At 41.1% G+C, this 10987-nt stretch overlaps 1 protein-coding gene across 2 annotated transcripts in view; it reads left to right on the top strand.

Annotated features, from left to right (window-relative positions):
- The window catches only part of GABRB3 (gamma-aminobutyric acid (GABA) A receptor, beta 3), a 91310-nt gene that overhangs the window by 40939 nt on the left and 39384 nt on the right, over positions 1-10987 (top strand). The gene's annotated exons all lie outside the window — the stretch shown is intronic.

Here is a 10987-nt window from a genome sequence, read left to right as displayed (position 1 = left end):
GCATCACTGACTCGATGGACATGAGTCTGAGTGAACTCCGGGAGTTGGTGATGGACAGGGAGGCCTGGCGTGCTGCGATTCATGGGGTTGGAAAGAGTTGGACGCGACTGAGTGACTGACCTGATCTGATTATTTGATAACATAAGCAGCTTTCTCTCTGGGCAGACAAGAGGCCACTGATAGCCTTGGAGGCAGGAAGGAAGGGGAGGGAGGAAGACCTGAGGAGGCAAGTGCTGTGCTTTCCAAAGTAAGAGACCGTCTCCCCTCTTCTGGGCTGGCAGTCGGCCCCGGTTCCAGGAACATGAGTCCCTGCCATTAGTGATGCCTCTTCAGACACAGTCATCTGCTCCTGCTGTCATCTGGGAAGCCATCCCACCCTGGGTTTCACTGTCATCTTTGTTTCAGCTGTCCGAAGACTAAGAAGTCTGTGCTTGCTGAGTTTTTTTTTTAAACTTCCATTCGTATCTCTTACAGTGGGTGGTGCTTTCTCAGTGTTCTTGCTAAAGGCTGTGTTGTAGCTGAGAGGATAAACGAAAGTCCTCTGTAAACTGAAGGGTATCCTAAAGGCCACAAACTCTGGATGGAGGATTCTCAGTGAGGGCAGAGCTGGGACCTCCCATCTTAGCTTTTTCCTGACCATGCAGCTTAAACCACACCAAGTGGAAAGTGGTTAGCCCTGGTCCTATACTAGCATTCATGTAGCCCATGGCCTGCACTCTGCCTGTGGGCTCTAGCCTGAGTGCCTGGGACTCACAGCTGCCTGTCTCCCTTAACCTGGCCACCTTCTACTCACTCTTGGGCTTAATCAAGATGCTCTGCCTCTGTGAAGCCTTCGGCCTCTGCTCTGCCCACATGCTGTCTCCCAGGCGGGCTTAGGTGAGGGCTCTACACCCCGGCAGTGCTGTGCTAACCCTGTAGGAGGGGCCTGGCCTGGGCACAGCTGACCATGCTCCATGCCCCCTCCTCGTGGGATGCCTGCTATGCCACAGACATGCAGCCAGTCTTCACAGGGCCAGCTTCCCTCCTCTCTACCTAGCCTCACAGACGAAGGAATGTGCAAGTAGACAGATGCCTGAATGTTTAAGATCTGTCTTCATGCACTGCTACCTTCTCCTGTTTCTTAAGGCGTCCTGCAAACGTGCCTACAGTCTCTAAAGAAGACACATGGAGGTCCTCACCTTGGATGGATGGGAAGGCCGAAAGGCACATGGGCTTATCATTAAGGAGTAGTTTCCACAACCAAGAAAATTGCCCTGTGAGGTATTGCAGAAAATGATTTATTGCTTTTAAAACTGGGTTTCAAACTGTTCCATGCTCCAAGTGATGTGAGCAGCACTCTGCTCAGATCTCAGGGGTAGTCTTGTCTCAGTGTAGGAGTCCTGCCCATGCCTGTCTTTGTCAGAAGATTGCAGATAGGGCTGTTCAGGCACTGCCAAGAGGCCCTTTTATTGCATTTCCATGCAACCTTCTTAAAAGCCTGATGAGGCATCTGTGGAGGGTGGGTGCTTCCACGTGGAAGTGCAACCATGAATCCTTTTGCTTAAAAGCACTTGGGGACACATTTTTCTAGGTGCAATCTGCCTTTCTTTTAAGTAGGTGTATGGCAGAAGGTATCCTAAACATATCTGGAGATGATACACACTGCAGAAATGGGGGCACATACGTAAACTCGTGATGCTGAGAGTGAGCCTGCCCTCAGAACGTGCTGTTTAGTCCTCTTCTGTTCTTGATGACTTTCTGCATTCACAGGATGTTGCTGGGGGCTCACCATCAGTTAATCAATATCAGTTCTCTCATCCTTCAAAACGCCTGCATTTTAAAACTATTCTAATTTGCTTACTTATGTAGAAATGTCATAGGCCACATTGTTACAAAACTATTTCAAAATTAAATATTATACCAATTATTTCCTTTCCATAAGTCTTCTGAATTAATGAGATTTCGATCAGTCAACTGGATTGAAGGACTCTCAAGCCTGAAAGAGAATTCTAGGAAAAGGGATTAGGAAAGACCCAATGCTCTGGCTTCCCTTGTGGCTCAGATGGTAGAGAATCCATCTGCATTGCAGGAGACTCAGGTTTGATCCTTAGGTCAGGAAGATCCTCTGGAGAAAGGAACGGCAACCCACTCCAATATTCTTGCCTGGAGAATCCCATGGACAGAGGAGCCTGGCAGGCTACAGTCCATGGGGTCGCAGATAGCTGGATGCACTAACACTTCCACTTTCACTTTCAATGCCCTGGAGTTTTCTAGAGACGCCCCTTCTCAGGGTCTTGAGGGCAAAATTCCGAGCCTCACCCACCTCTCCCTCCTGTCTCTTTGAGGACCTTGTAGACAGCTCCTTGCCATGGTTTCCCAAGGAGTACAGTCCTAATCCATCTCCTGAGTAACATGGGTTGCAGGCTGCAGGGCAGGACAGACATGAATATTCACTGCACAGAGTCATGAATATTCACTCAACAGCTGGCATAAACAAAGCCTGGGGCTGAAGCCTGGGTCAGAGAGGGAACAGGGTGGGACTGGTCCAGTGGGACTGCTCACAGCCAGCAAGCATTCAGCAGCGTGCCCTGGACAGCATCAGGTAGCCTCTTACCTAGAGGGGCGTTTAGCGGGGATTAAGCCACAGTAAGAGAGCTCCTGTTCAAGAGACAGTACGTAAAAGGTTTAAAAACTCAGACCCTGGAGCCAGAATTGCCAGAGCTTAAGTATAGACTCTGGAACTTTCTAGCAAGGTGACCTGCCGCAGGCGATCTCTAGGGGAAAAAACGAAGATATTCATGATATATATTTGATAAAATTGTAGAGAATTACATGAGTTTGCATAAATAAAAAGCCTAGAATAGTGTGTGATCCATGGTGAACACTGATTGTTCTATGCTGTGCTTAGTTGCTCAGTTGTGTCCGACTCTTTGCAACCCCATGGACTGCAACCCACTGGCCTCCTCTGTCCATGGGGACTCTCCAGGCAAGAATACTGGAGTGGGTTGCCATGCCCTCCTCCAGGGGATCTTCCCAACCCAGGGATCAAACCCAGGTCTCCTGTATTGCAGGTTGATTTTTTACTGACTGATCCACCAGGGAATCCCTGATTAGCTTTCATCAATTAAATTGTGTGGGTCCAGAAAATAGATACTCTTGCAGTTGCCCAGAGCTTTAAATATTAGAAAATGTATGACATTATTCTCCTGAATTATTGAAAATTATGTAACTGACTCCTAATTGTTATCTGAGGGTTTTGGGGGTTCATATCTGTATCCCTAATACATATTCCAGCATCTAACCCACTCAATAGTTTGAAAATGGAATGGTTATAGAATTATGAGAGGACATTTCACGGTCATTACTAACTATGTAGTCATCCCTAATTAAATGGATCATTTCTGCAAAACAGATACTATATAAATTAATAGCATTATATTTTCAAATATTTAATGTATTAAAATATAATTTTAAAGAGAAAAATCCCCATAATACCTCATTGTACTTGGGGAGGAAATTAAGTATATCTCTGTCCAGAAGGAAGGAGCTTTGTGGCCATGAGTGCATTTTTAAAGACAACAAAGAAATAACTGAGTTAGTTCATCTCAACAAATAATTATTCAGTTTCTGCCATGATTCAGCATACAGGTTTTGGAAAAAATATTTGATCCTCTTATAACTCAAAGAAAATGAAGTAAGACTTTATTACTCACTCTGACATCTATCCAAGTCTTTAAAGATCTTAATGATCTGGATAAACACGATGGTGTGGGCACTCACCTAGAGCCAGACATCCTGAAGTGTGAAGTCAAGTGGGCTTTAGGAAGCATCACTATGAACAAAGCTACTGAAGGTGATGGAATTCCAGCTGAGCTATTTCAAATCCTAAAAGATGATGCTGTTAAAGTGTGGCGCTCAACTTGCCAGCAAATTTGGAAAACTCAACAGTGGCCACAAGATGGAAAAGGTCAGTTTGCATTCCAATCCCAAAGAAGAACAATGTCAAAGAATGTTCAAACCACCACACAATTGCACTCATCTCACACGCTAGCAAAGTAATGCTCAAAATCCTTCAAGCTAGGCTTAAACAGTATGTGAATAAGAATTTCCAGATGTTCAATTGGGTTTAGAAAAGGCAGAGATCAAATTGTCAACATACTTTGGATCATAGAAAAAGCTAAAGAATTCTAGAAAAATATCTACTTCTGCTCCATTGACTATGCTAAAGCCTTTGACTATGTGGATCACAACAAACTGTGGAAGACTCTTAAAGAGATGGAAATACCAGATCGCCTTACCTGCCTCCTGTTAAACTGTTTGCAGGTCAAGAAGCAACAATTAGAACTGGACATGGAACAACAGACTGGTTCCATATTGGGAAAGGAGTACTTCAAGTCACCCTCTGTATTGTCACCCTGCTTATTTAACTTAATGTGAAATGCAGGGCTGGATGAAGCATAAGCTGGAATCAAGAGTGCTGGGAGAAATATCAATAACCTCAGATTAACACTATGCTTATGGCAGAAAGTGAAGAGGAATTAAAGAGCTTCTTGATGAGGGTGAAAGAAGAGAATGAAAAAGCTGGCTTGAAACTCAACATTCAAAAAACTAAGATCATGGCATCCAGTCCCATTCAGTTCAGTTCAGTTCAGTTGCTCATTGGTGTCCGACTCTTTGCAACCCCATGAATTGCAGCACGCCAGGCCTCCCTGTCCATCACCAACTCCCGGAGTTCACTCAAACTCACACCCACCGAGTCGGTGATGCCATCCAGCCATCTCATCCTCTGTCATCCCCTTCTCCTCCTGCCCTCAGTCTTTCCCAGCATCAGGGTCTTTTCAAATGAGTCAAGTCTTCTCATCAGGTGGCCAAAGTATTGGAATTTCAGCTTCAGCATCAGTCCTTCCAATGAATATTCAGGACTGATTTCCTTTAAGATTGACTGGTTTGATCTCCTTGCTGTCCAAGGGACTCTCAAGAGTCTTCTCCAACACCACAGTTCAAAACCATCAATTCCTCGGTGCTCAGCTTTCTTCACAGTCCAACCCTCACATCCATACATGACTACTGGAAAAACCATAGCCTTGACTAGACAGACCTTTGTTGGCAAAGTAATGTCTCTGCTTTTGAATATGCTATCTAGGTTGGTCATAACTTTCCTTCCAAGGAGTAAGCATCTTTTAATTTCATGGCTTCATGGCAAATAGATGGGGAAAAATGGAAACAGTGACAGACTTTATTTTCTTGGGCTCCAAAATCACTTTGGATGGTGAATGCAGCCATGAAATTACAAAACACTTGTAATTTGTAAGACTGAGTGCCAAAGAATTGATGCTTTTGAACTGTGGTGTTGGAGAAGACTCTTGGGAGTCCCTTGGACTGCAAGGATATCAAACCAGTCATTTCTAAAGGAAAACAGTCCTGAATATTCATGGGAAGGACTGATGTTAAAGTTGAAGCTCCAATCCTTTGGCCACCTGAGGCAAAGAAGTGACTCATTGGAAAAGACTCTGATGCTGGGAAAGATTGAAGGCAGGAGGAGAAGGGGAAGACAGAGGATGAGATGTTTGGATGGCATCAGCGACTCAATGGGCATGAGTTTGAGCAAGCTCCGGGAGATAGTGAAGGACAGGGAAGCCTGGTGTGCTGCAGTCCATGCAGTTGCAAAGAGTCGGACAGAACTGAGTGACTAAACCACAGCAACTGACTTCTAACCATAACAGTGGCATGTCCCAGGGAGACTGGTACATGGTAATTACGTTAGCCCAAATTAAAGCATAGGAAAGCTGATGCTCAAGAATGTTAATGGTTTTACCAAATTTACATAGTAAAGCTAGAAAGGACAGAAATTAATCCACAAGGTTCCTGACAGGAAATTCTGAATCTCTTTGACAAAGATTTTAAAAGCTAGTTTTTTTAAGCATTATTTAAATGATTATTTTCCACACTTTTGTATATTAATGTTATAAGGTTTGTTATACAAGGTGTAGACAGTTGAGATGACAAAGGATGTCGGTGGTGCCCATCTACAGCATCTGTGTCTTTCCTTCTTTTACCTCCCAGTATTAAAGGGCTGTGCATTTTCATGAGCCCTGCTTTTATGCAAGTCTCTAAAATAGACTTTGGGAATGGAGGATTCCAAATTCTTAATCCGGGGACCTAGAATTGATTCATCCAATGTCCAGAAATCCTCAATGGCAAGAAGTGTGTCTCTGCCTTCTATATACCATGCATTTTGCTGGCAGATTAGTGGCCGTGAAACTTTTTTTTTTTTTAATTTTTACTGAAGTGTAGTGGATTTACAATTGCGTTAGCTTCTTGTGTACATCAATATATATATATATATACTTTTTCATATTGTTTTCGATTATGGTTCACTGTAGGATATCGAATATAGCTCCTTATACAGTAGGACTGTATGTATTATTTTGTGTCTGTTAATCTCAAACTCAAACCTAATCAATCCTTCCCTTATCCTCTTCCACTTTAGTAACCATAAGTTTGTTTTCTATGTCTGTAAGTCAACTTCTGTTTTGTAAATGAGTTCACTTGTATCATATTTTAGATTCCACATATAAGTGATAGCATATGGTGTTTATCTTTGTCTGACTGACTTCACTTGGTGTGATAATCTCTAGATCCATCTATGCTACTGCAAATGGCATTATTTCATTCATCTTTATGACTGACTCATATTATATATATATGTGCATAAAATCTGTATCCATTCATCTGTCGATGGACATTCAAGCTGCTTCCATGTCTTGACTGCTGTAAATAGTGCTCATGCCACACTGTTTCACCAAATCCCCTTCCCAGCTCCAGAACCTGTGATGTCTTGCCTTTGCCTGCAGCACAGAATCCAGTGTCCTTTACTGTGGATCCAGTTCTAGCTCTAACCTCTCCTCTTTAGTTTAGCTCTTAGCATTCCCAGCACAGAGCTTTCTTTTAGTTGCTGCATTCAGCTTTTTCTCTCCTCCACTCACTCCTGCATACTGCCTGAAGACTTTTGCCCCTGTTACAGCCCACACTTGATGTTTCTCTTCCTCTTTTTTCTATCCATATCAAGTACATTCATCAATGGACAGTTGAATGGGATAATAGAGTTTAGCTTATTCTGTGACTACCTTCTTTAACTGAACATTATGCTTGTGAAATCCATTTGTATCACTGTGGTTCATTGACTTTCCTTGCCGCACGTGTGTGTGTGCGCTGTCACTTTACTTGTGTTGGAGTCTTTGCAACGCTATGGACTGTAGCCCACCAGGCTCCTCTGTCCATGGGGATTCTCCAGACAAGAATATTGGAGTGGGAATGTTTCCTTCTGCCTTAAGAAGAATATTTTTTAAATATTTAGTTTTAAAATTTAAAAATTTAAAAATATTTTCTTTAGTGTAAGTCTCCTGGTCAGAGTTCTTCAAGTTTTTTTTTAAACAATCTGTATATGACTTTATATCATGTTTATTCTTTTTTTTTAAATTTTTTTTATTTTTAAACTTTACAATATTGTATTAGTTTTGCCAAATATTGAAATGAATCCGCCACAGGTATACCTGTGTTCCCCATCTTGAACCCTCATCCCTCCTCCCTCCCCCTACCCTCCCTCTGGGTCGTCCCGGTGCACCAGCCCCAAGCATCCAGTATCGTGCATCGAACCTGGACTGGCGACTCATTTCATACATGATATTATACATGTTTCACTGCCATTCTCCCAAATCATCCCACCCTCTCCCTCTCCCACAGAGTCCATAAGACTGATCTATACATCAGTGTCTCTTTTGCTGTCTTGTACACAGGGTTATTGTTTATTCTTATAGGATGAATTTACTGTTATGAAAAGAAAGATTAGCATTTTTTCCTTCTCCATTTGAATATATGACTTTGTTTACCCCACTGTCTATTGTTTCTATTCAGAAGAGAGTTGTTGGTCTAATTGGTGCTGCTTTCAAATTGATCTATTTTTCCTCCCCTGACTAGATAGTTATAATTTTTATCATTGTTTTTTATTTCATTGCCATTTATTATATACCAAGGTATAGTTTTCTCTTTAATTATTCTTCTTGGAGTTTGTAGGTTTTCTTGAGGTCTTTCGGCAGTTTTAGAGCACCATCAGCCACCATTGCTTTTGCTTCATTTTCTCTCTTTTTCTCCTTCTAGGATTCCAATTTCAATTCTAACAATTCCAACTTTGGGTCTTGTCACTATATCTTCTAAATATCTCATGTTACTTTCTGAATTTTTTGTGTTATTTTTGCTTCATGCTTCACTCTGGAAATTTTCTTCTGGTTTTTCTTTCAGTCCAATAATTCTTTCTTTGTCTGTGTCTAATCTGGTAATATTATATCTGAGGAAAGTGTAGATAAAGTTCAAAGTCTATGATGATGTTTTCTTTTTTTCAGAGAGAATTTATGCTTTCCTCTTTCAGGCAGCTAGAGGCATTAGCAGTCCAAACTAGCTTCATTTACTTTCTGGGACTTGGTAATTCTGAATTCAGATTCATTCCTTGGGTATGCTTGCTTGAATCCTTCTGATTTATCTTTATATTTTGGACAGAGCTCTTTGGAATCCCTGTCTCCAATTTTCGCTCCCTTTGTTCCATGAGTCTATCAGATGTTCTAACTAGTTTCTCAGCTTTCTGTAAACTACATCCACCTGAAACGTGGAGCTCACTTCTCTCAGTTTAACTTTTCTCCCAAACCTTGGCTCAGATTTTTACTAGGCTGTTATCCCTCCAGTGCCTCTAAGGATAGAGATTTCAGTTTTGCCCATTTTTCCCAGGTGTTTCCAGTGGAAGGGTTACATATCCCACAATATTCAAACACCATAGCTTATGTTTTCACTCTTCTCTACTGTTGCAGAAAAATTTATGGTTATTTCAATATTTATTTCCTTCTTAGCGACTTCACTTTCACTTTTCACTTTCATACATTGGAGAAGGAAATGGCAACCCACTCCAGTGTTCTTGCCTGGCGAATCCCAGGGAAGGTGGAGCCTGATGGGCTGTCGTCTTTGGGGTCGCACAGATTCGGACACGACTGAAGCAACTTAGCAGTAGCAGCAGTAGCTATGACTATTAGTTACATAAGAGTAGAAAAGAAGAAAATTAGGGATACATTCTTTACAATCACATTTCAGAAAATATGAGACATTTAATTCTGTATTTTTCTGGTAACATTATAGAGAGGAAACAATTAGCCGTAATAGTGTACTATTAAAGAAAGCGTTGCTGCTGCTGCTGCTAAGTTGCTTCAGTCGTGTCCGACTCTGTGTGACCCCATAGACGGAAGCCCACCAGGCTCCCCCATCCCTGGGATTCTTCAGGCAAGAACACTGGAGTGGGTTGCCATTTCCTTCTCCAATGCATGGAAGTGAAAAGTGAAAGTGAAGTCGCTCAGTTGTGTCCGACTCTTTGCGACCCCATGGACTACAGCCTACCAGGCTCCTCTGTCCATGGGATTTTCCAGGCAAGAGTACTGGAGTGGGGTGCCATTGCCTTCTCCGAAAGAAAGCGTTATAAAGCTCAAAATCAAGAGATCTGAGTCCTTGGTTGTAAGGACTATGAAGGAACTGCGAAAATGTGAGCAGAGTACTTCAGTAGCAGACAGTAAGGGGATTGTGTTAAAAGAAATACTGGGTTAAGTTTATTTCAACAAATATATACAGCTAATAACCAAAGAGACCCTTAAATATCCCTCTTGACACATGATCACTGCTTTGGGACTTCAGCTTTTGTGCAAGTCTTGAATGCACGTCCTACTGACGCACAAAATTTGCTCTCTACAGTTTTTGCCAAATCTGAAATTGACTCCTAACTTTTAGTTTCCTTTGAGCTTGAAAGACTGCAAATTTTGAGAAACTCATGGAGAAGAGATTACTTAATATGCTTTTTTAAATTATGTGATGTTTTTATTTCTCTTCCTTTTTTCTGGGCTGTATCTGGACTGATATATTCTGACTTTATTTCAAGATACTTCTGCCTTGATTAGAAGAAAGAGAAAGAAAAGGATCCAAAACTAAGTGATGATGAAAAATTTGTTAAGATACGTGAATTTTGTATTCTTCAAAAATCAGCTTCCTGCATCTATTGAGATTATCATATGGTTTTTATCTTTAAATTTGTTAACATAGTATATCACATTGATTGATTTGCATATATTGAAGAATCCTTGTATCCCTGGAATAAACCCAACGTGATCATGGTGTATGAGCTTTTTGATGTGTTGCTGAATTCCGTTTGCTAAAATTTTGTTGAGGATTTTTGCATCTATGTTCATCAGTGATATTTGCCTGTAGTTTTCTTTTTTTGTGTTGTTTTTTCTGGTTTTGATATCAAGGTGATGGTGGCCTCATAGAATGAGTTTCGAAGTGTTCCATCCTCTGCAATTTTTTGAAAGAGTTTTAGAAGGATAGGCATTAGCTCTTCTCTAAATGTTTAATAGAATTCTCCTGTGAAGTCATCTGGTCCTGGACTTTTGCTTTTTGGGAGATTTTTGATCACAGCTTCAATTTCTGTGCTTGTAATTGGGTTGTTCATAATTTCTATTTCTTTCTGGTTCAGTCTTGGAAGATTGAACTTTTCTAAGAGGTTTTCCAGGTTATCCATTTTATTGCCATATAGTTGTTCATAATCGTCTCTTATAATCCTTTGTATCTCTGCATTGTCTGTTGTAACCTCTCCTTTTTCATTTCTAATTTTGTTGATTTGATTCTTCTCTCTTTTTTTTCTTGATGAGTCTGGCTTAGAGGCTTGTCAATTTTGTTTATTTTCTCAAAGATTCTGCTTTTAGTTTTATTAATCTTTACTATTGTTTCTTTCTTTTTCATTTATTTCTGCTTAGATCTTTATGATTTCTTTCCTTCTACTCATTTTGGGGTTTTTGTTCTTCTTTTCCCAGTTGTTTTAAGTGTAAAGTTAGGTTGTCTATTCAATGTTTTTCTTGTTTCTTGAGGTAGGATTGTATTGCTATAAACTTCCCTCTTAGGACTGCTTTTGCTGCATCCCATAGTT

The sequence above is a fragment of the Bison bison genome, unplaced genomic scaffold (genome assembly GCF_000754665.1).
Source record: "Bison bison bison isolate TAMUID 2011002044 unplaced genomic scaffold, Bison_UMD1.0 scf7180017864224, whole genome shotgun sequence".
In the NCBI taxonomy this organism is placed as follows: Eukaryota; Metazoa; Chordata; class Mammalia; order Artiodactyla; family Bovidae; genus Bison; species Bison bison.
Note: the sequence above shows the minus strand (reverse complement) of the source record. Positions and strands in the feature narration are given on the sequence as shown.